Here is a 7,508-nt window from a genome sequence, read left to right as displayed (position 1 = left end):
CAGCTCACATTTTTATGTCCAGAACAGAGCCCGGCCTATTGAAAAAATACTAATGAGCCCAGGCAGTTGCTGAAGGCGGCAGAGGGCCAGTCCTGGTACTGAATGGCCAAGGCATCTCCTGGGCCGCCAGGCGGCCATCGTGGCCAAACAGGTGCTGCCGGGCCGGAAGGTGGTGGACGTGCACTGTGAGGGTGTCAACATTTCTGGCAATTTCTACAGAAACAAAACCAAGTCCCTGGCCTTCCTCTGCCAGCAGGTGAACACCAACCCCTCCGTCGGTTCTTACCGCTTCCTAACCCCACCCCCCACTGCATCTTTGTAGACAGTGTGAGGCCACGCAGGCCGGACCCCTTGGATCACCTCAAGGTGTGTGATGGGATCCCGCTGGCCTATGACATGAAATAGCAATGGTTCCTGCGGCCCCCAAGGCAATGCGTTGGAACCTACACTGAGGTTGGCCGCTTACACGGAGGTTGGCCTACCTGGGCCTCCTGGCTCATGAGGTACTCTGGAGGGGAAGGGGAAGGAGAGGGCCAAGATCCATGATGGGAAGTAAGGCAGCTCGCAAAGATGCAGAAACAGGCCAAAAAGAAGGTGGGGAAGAAAACTGACAGATACACAGAGGTCCTCAAGACTTAATGGTCTTCTGGTCTGAGCCCAACAAAACTGACCGTTACTTCCTAAAACAACAACAGAACACCAAGCTAATGAACGTGTGTAGAAGAAGGGAGGGACTGAAGGGCTATGACACCCCAAATCTTCCATTGCCTGGAGAGAACACATTGTGCTAAGTCAAGTAAGCCAGTTCCAAACACTTTTTTAAAAATTATGGTAAAGTATACAACATAAAGTCTACCATACTAACCATTTTAAGAGAACAGTCACTAGTGTTGAATATATTCTCATTGTTGTATAACCTTTCTCTAAAATTTTTCATCGTGTAAAACTGAAACTGCGTACTCATTAAACAACAATCCCCCATTCCCCCTCCCCTGGGCCCCTGGCAACCGCCATTTTCCTTTGTGTCTCCATGGATTTCACGACTCTAGGTACCTGACGGAAGTGGAATCATATAGTACCTGCCTTACTGTGCCTGGCTTACTTGACTTAGCACAGTGTGTTCAAGGTTCATCCATGTTGTAGCAACTCTCAGAATTTCCTTTCTTTTTAAGGCCGAATAATAGTCCATTGCATGTATACACCACATTTAGCCTATCCATCCATCCATCAATAGAAAACGTGAGTTGCTTCCTTCTTTGGGTTATTGTGAACAATTCTGTTATAAATATGGGTGTACAGATACCTCTTCAAGACTTGCTTTTACTTCTTTTGGGTATATGCCCAGAAGTTAAATTGCTGGAACATATAATAATCCTACTTTTAATTTTTTGGGGAACTACCAAACTGTTTTCCACAGCAGCTGCACCATTTTACGTTCCCACCAATAATGCACAAATTCCAAGCACTTTTATGCCACTCCACATCCCATCCATGTTCAAATTAGCCAAGCAATCAAGTCCCTCTGCACCCATCCCTACGGGGTGGGGTGGTGAAGGGCTGGATGAGGGCTATGGATCTGTGGTACTCTACATGCTCTGGGTCTAGGAAGTTGGAGGAGAGAGGGTGACAGAGTGAGGACAGGTTCCAAGTGGAGGAAGGATGAAATTTCAGCCCCAGAGACGTGAGGGCAGCTCTCCTCATTCTCTCACGTGGAACTGACCTCCTCCAGGGCATTCCGATTCCCTGTCAGGAACCCTCTGGGGGAAGGCCGAGGCTGGGGAGAGCAGCAGAGCTGATCTGAGCCAGCACATCTTGGAGGACAGGAGAGGAGCCCGGCCTCCCAGGGCAGAAGGGCTCAGGATTGAGGCGCCTGTCCCAGTGGCCCCCAACCCATTCTGAACCTCCATTAGCAATCATTGATTGACTTGATATATGACAAACCTATGACTAAGTAACAGCATTAAGTGAATTTGTATTTTATTCACTGTAATTGTATGTGCACACATTTAAAAAAGCAGCAGGACTAATATGGGCCAGACATGCTGTGGGTACAATCACTAGACAAGACAGGCCTCATTGGAACCTGCCTGCCTCTGGTGATGACTCAAGCCCCTCCCCGCCCCCTCAAAGAGATCAGCAGAATGCCAACAGTACACTCTGCCATGGGGCTACAAGGAAGGGCAAGCTCAGGACTGAGAGGATATAGAGCTGATATCTATAAATACATCATTAACTCATTTAACATACCACCAATTCAATGAAGTAGGTACCACTATGTTTATTATTCCCATTTTACAATGAGGAAACAGGTACATGGAGCAATGTAAGGAGGTTGGAGTGGGAGTGGAAAGACCTTCAGTCTAGAATGATTTTGCCACTGACCCGTGTTTCTTCATCTTTAGACTGAAGGGGTGGGACTAAAGACATCAGGAGAGTAGAGCAGAGCAGTCATCTGCTGCCTCTATGGCTTTTCCCCAGCCCCGCCCCCTCATCACTGCTCCCTGGGTTCCAGCCTGGGATGGGGGTGGAGGAGGAAGAACAGAGCTGCCTTGCAGGTCACTGGGCAAATGCTTGACTGCTTTCTGGGGTGAGTCCAAGTCTGGAAAGGGAACGTTAAGAAGAAATTTCCACGGCCCTTCCTTCAGCCAGGGATTTTCCATCCTGTCTGGGCAGACATGTCTCTCAGAGAAGGGATCTGGCAATCCATACGAGTTATTGAACAGCTCAGCTCTGTGCTGGGGTGAGTGTAAGACCTGGTTCTGGTTTTGGTTCTGGTTCCTGCCCTAGGAAAGGGGGCAAGTGTGTTGGGAAGGCACCCTGCCCCAGGAAGATGGGGGGAGGAGGGAGAAAGATAGAAACAGGATGGTATAGAACCAAGTATTCAGCCTAGATTAAGGTCACGAGAGAGAGAGCCCAGCAGGTTCAGGAACCATCAGGGGAAACTTCCTACAACAGGAGACCTGAGCTGAGGGGCCATGGAGAAGGCAGACAGGAGCCTGCAGAACAGACGAGAAGGGAGATAATATGGCCCCGCATTGCAAAGGCTGCCATGAGCGCGGAGTGTAGTGGCCAGGAGAGAGCTGGATGCAAGAAGTGGAAAATTTGGTGAAGCAATCCAGCCAAGGCAGGGGCTTGCGCTCTGGCCTCTGCACTAGCTGTTCCCTCTGCTGGGAACACGCCTCCCTCACCGCCGCACCTGTTGGTCAGGTTTAGCTCAAAAGCCCCCTGCTCCACAGAGGAGCCTTCCCTGGCCACTCCTGCTAAGGCAGCCTTGAGCCACTCTCTACAATTATCCATGTTCATTTTCTCCCCAACACTTGCTACCACCTGCACTTACCGTGTTTCTTTTGGTGGCTGCCTCCCTCCCCGGGATAGGAGTTCCATGGAGCAGAATGGCCTGTCTCCATCCAATCCCCAGAGCCCAGCACACAGCAGGCCCTCAATAAATATTGAGTTTAATTGAACTGCACTTGGAGTGTTCCGATGAAAGGAAGCCCATAATGATGTTTTTTCCCTGAGCACTATTATATGCCAGGCACTGTGGTAAGTGCTTTACACACATTATCTCATTTATTCCCCTATGAGGGAATGCTACTATCATCCCTGAAAGGTGAGAAGACAGAATTCCACAGGGATTGGTTAGTTGCTCAAGGACACACAGAACCAGGATTTGAACTCACACTTTTAACTTCTAGGCTACCACTGTCTGACAGAAATGCAATATGAACCACATCTGTAGCTGAAGATTTTTCTAGTAGCTACCTTTAAAAAAAATCAGGCGAGGTGCGCTCTTCCTCTCCGGAGCAGGCCCGCTCCCCTCTCCTTCCCCCAGGTGTGTTACCTTCGTCTTTCCCTCTAAAGCTCCAGCTGCCTTTCTTTTGCCTCTGTAACTTGTTTGCTGAGCCTAGGCAGTCCAGCTGGCTCACTTCTACCACCTCTGTAATTTTCTTTCTTTTGTTGTTAATCCTCACCTGAGGATATTTTTTTCTGTTGATTTTTTTTTTTTTTTTTTTGAGAGAAAAAGGGAGGGAGGGCGGGGGAGAGAAAGAGAAGTGAAAGAGATACACTAATTGGTTGCCTCCCGAAGGAGCCCTGATTGGGGCTGGGAATTGAACCTGCAACCTGGGTATGTGCCCTTGACCAGGAATCAAACCCATGACTTGTCAGTGCGTGGGCTGACGCTTTGACCGCTGAGAACACCAGCTAGAGCTGCCTCTGTAACTTGTTAAATAAACTTTCCCTTAAAAAAGCTGATGGGCCCTCGCCAGTGTAGCTCAGGGGATAGAGCACTGGCCTGAGGACTGAGGGTCCCAGGTTTGATTCTGATCAAAGGCACGTGCCTGGGTTACAGGCTCGATCCCCACTGTGAAAGGAGCAGGAGGCAGCCAATCAATGATTTTCTCTCATCATTGATGTTCCTTTCTCTCCCTTTTCCTTCCTTTTCAAAATCAATAAAAATATTTTTTAAAAAGCAGATGAAATTAATTTTAATAATATATTTTGTTTAAAGTGATATATTAAAAATATGATCATTTCAACATGAAATAATATAAAATATTAAGACACCTTTACATTTTAGTTTACTAAGTGTTCAAAATCTGGTGTCTAGTTTTTATACTTTACAGCACTTGCTAAGTTTTCATTACAGAAAGATCTATATTTTGATTTCATAAAATTTGCAGTTGAAAAAATGATTCACATATCCAAGTTGTTCCACACATATTTAAATGTTTTGCAATAACAGCATTATCAATTCTAAAACTTAAATGAAAATTGATTAAAGTTAAGAAAGATTTAAAATTCAGTTCCTCTGCTGCACTCATTACATTTCAAGTGCTCAACAGCCACATGTGATCAGTGGCCAATGTCCTGAACAAGCACAGCCCTAGGCTGCACAGTTCATCTGCTGAGAAGGATGTGTGAGAAGGTCCAGCAGGGGGATCCAGAGCAGAGTGGGGACCAGGTGTGGGAGGGAAAAGAAGGGAAAACTGAGGTGGTAGGACTGGACCCACACACTAGTAAAATGAGGTGGGGTGACAGCCATGACTCCCACCAGCCAGCCTAGGCTGGACCCATGCACCAATGAGCACCTCCTATGGGTGTTTCACCAAGGAAGGTCTGGGCTTCCTTGCACCAAGGAAGTGGTGGTGGCCCTAGGATCCCTGGGCTACTCCTCTCGCAGTTGCTAATCCCTCTAACACCACCACCAGGGATCCTGGGGTCATGAGGCTGGCTCTAAGCAGGCTCAGGCTTGGTGGGTGGAATGATCTCCCTCTTCCCTTCCCTACCTGTGGGCAGCTGGTGGGGTCAGGTGTGTGATTCTGGTTAAACAACTCTGGAGTCAAGTAGGCCTGGGTTCCAATCCCAGCTCCACCAATTCCTTGCTGTGTGATTTTAGATCTTAGACAAGTCAAATCCCCCTTTGAGCTTAGGTTTCCTCATCTTGAAAATGAAAACCAATAAGGAAATGTTATGAGACTCTGATAATGTGTGTAGAGTGCCCAGGTCATAGTAAACAATCAATTAACACAAGCTATTCTCCCTAGACAATATCCTTTTCTGTTAAGAACAAAAATGTAGACTGAAAAAAAAAATGTAGACTGAAAAACAAACAAACCAACAAACAAAAAACGTAGACTGGAGAATGTTCATTATCACACACACCCCCATCCCCCTGACCCACTTCTCCTGCATAACACAGACCTGGTTAACCATCAGGGGTCTGAAGGGGGATGTGCCAAAGGCCCTGGGCGCCTGAACATGGGATTAAAATGGCCAAGAGACACCTTCTAGAAATGTGGAGAGTGAGTCAAACTGAATCAGGAGCAGGTGAGGTCACCCTGGGTCCCTAGAGTTACTCAGAGTGACACTGGTATTGACTGGCAGGAATGATGGATAAACTGGGCTCCAGGAAAGCAGGTGGGGCTGGAAACCACCCAAGCCAACGAAACTGTCGCGTGGAAAATCCAGGCAGGCAGAGCACAGACTGAGAGGCAGCAGGCAGAGGCCAAGTTAGTTTGGTCCAGGTATTTTTGAGGGTAAGGCAGCTCCAACTCCCTCTCCTGGTTAGCACCCCACATGAGCCTTCCCCCAATCTTCCTAACTTCAACTCCCCAGCCCCAAACCTTTGCTCTGCTGGGTCCCCAGAAGTGCCAGGGCTGACATAGCCCAGAGCAGACCTTTGTCCTCTGCCCTGCCAAATTAGCTCTTGTCACCTCATTCTGCCCACATTTCCAACATTTCCTGTCTTGTCTGTCACCTCTACTGGTAGGAGGGCTCCCTCTTGCTCACTTCCACCTCCTGGGCACAGCTCAGACTCTGACATGTCGCTGAATGTCTGGTAGATACGTGTTGAGACAGTAGACTCAAGACCTATGTGGGCTCTCATTGCATTTCTCACCATCATTATGTGGGTCAGCCTTCTGAGCCTTGTTTCCACATCTGCAAAGAGGGAAACATAATCTCCATGAAGATCCTGGAAAATGACAAGGCCAGAAAGCAGGGAGGATGAAGCACCCAGCAGGTTCTACCAAGTGTCTGATGGGTAATGTTTCAGAGGCAGCTCATGCGCAGATGAACTGAGAGGAGAGGTAACTGAGGCACAAGGAAATCCTGCTGAAAGACCACCTGGGAGGACAGAACAGGCCACTCTGATTCAATTCGCTGGGAGTTTCCATCCAGAGGTCTTCAGGTGTGCCAGCCTGGTCCTGCCTTGGAAGAGAGCCTTTCCCCACTCAGCTTCCTTTCTGGGACGGGGCCTGGCTCCTGGTGGCAGGGAGGGTCTTAGGGACACTGTGATGGCTGCCTCTGGCGCTGGGTGAGCCAAAACTCTGTGTGTGTGTGTGTGTGTGTGTGTGTAGGAGGTAGTCTTTTTTTTTTTTTTTTTTTTTTAATATATTTTATTGATTTTTTACAGAGAGGAAGAGAGAGAGATAGAGAGCTAGAAACGTCGATGAGAGAGAAACATCGACCAGATGCCTCCTACCGGGGATGTGCCTGCAACCAATGTATGTGCCCTTGACTGGAATCGAACCTGGGACCTTTCAGTCCGCAGACCGATGCTCTACCACTGAGCCAAACTGGCTTTGGCTAGGGGGTAGTCTTTACTCCATAAGCATCCACTAGCTCCCCACTACACCCCAAGAGGAGGCAGTCCAGCCTTGTGGTGAGATGCTTGGGCTCTGGAGTCAGCCTGGAGTCATATTAAAGGAGTTAATGCACAAAGTCCTTCCTAAGGCCCAGGCCCTGCCTGAAAGAGAGGCTATGAGGATGGCACATGCTCAGCACTCAGCACAATGCCCAGCTCACCATAAACACTTAAGGAATGTTTGTTATTAGTTTGTTAGACTATCAGCCCTGGGAGGGGACAAGGGACACTTGTTTTGACCATTGCTTACCACAGCCATCATTCTTAGTAGGTGCTCAGGCGGCCAAATGAACAAGTGGAGGAAGGAGAGAAAGAGGAGGAGGAAGGAAGGAAGAAGGGAGAAGAAGGAGATTTGCTCTGG

The 7,508-nt window shown here is 48.3% G+C and overlaps 1 long non-coding RNA gene across 1 annotated transcript; it reads right to left on the bottom strand.

Annotated features, from left to right (window-relative positions):
- Window positions 1-1,088: 1,088 nt before the first annotated feature.
- Window positions 1,089-5,587, bottom strand: LOC118718890. The gene is made up of 2 exons (XR_006741667.1): window positions 5,289-5,587; window positions 1,089-2,599 (listed from the first exon to the last, which is right to left on the bottom strand). It is a non-coding gene; the product is annotated as an uncharacterized LOC118718890 (long non-coding RNA).
- Window positions 5,588-7,508: the final 1,921 nt, after the last annotated feature.

The sequence above is a fragment of the Pipistrellus kuhlii genome, unplaced genomic scaffold (assembly GCF_014108245.1).
Source record: "Pipistrellus kuhlii isolate mPipKuh1 unplaced genomic scaffold, mPipKuh1.p scaffold_m20_p_15, whole genome shotgun sequence".
NCBI classification, from domain to species: Eukaryota; Metazoa; Chordata; class Mammalia; order Chiroptera; family Vespertilionidae; genus Pipistrellus; species Pipistrellus kuhlii.
The sequence above is the reverse complement of the archived record's forward strand: the minus strand, read 5'-3'. Positions and strand labels throughout refer to the sequence as shown.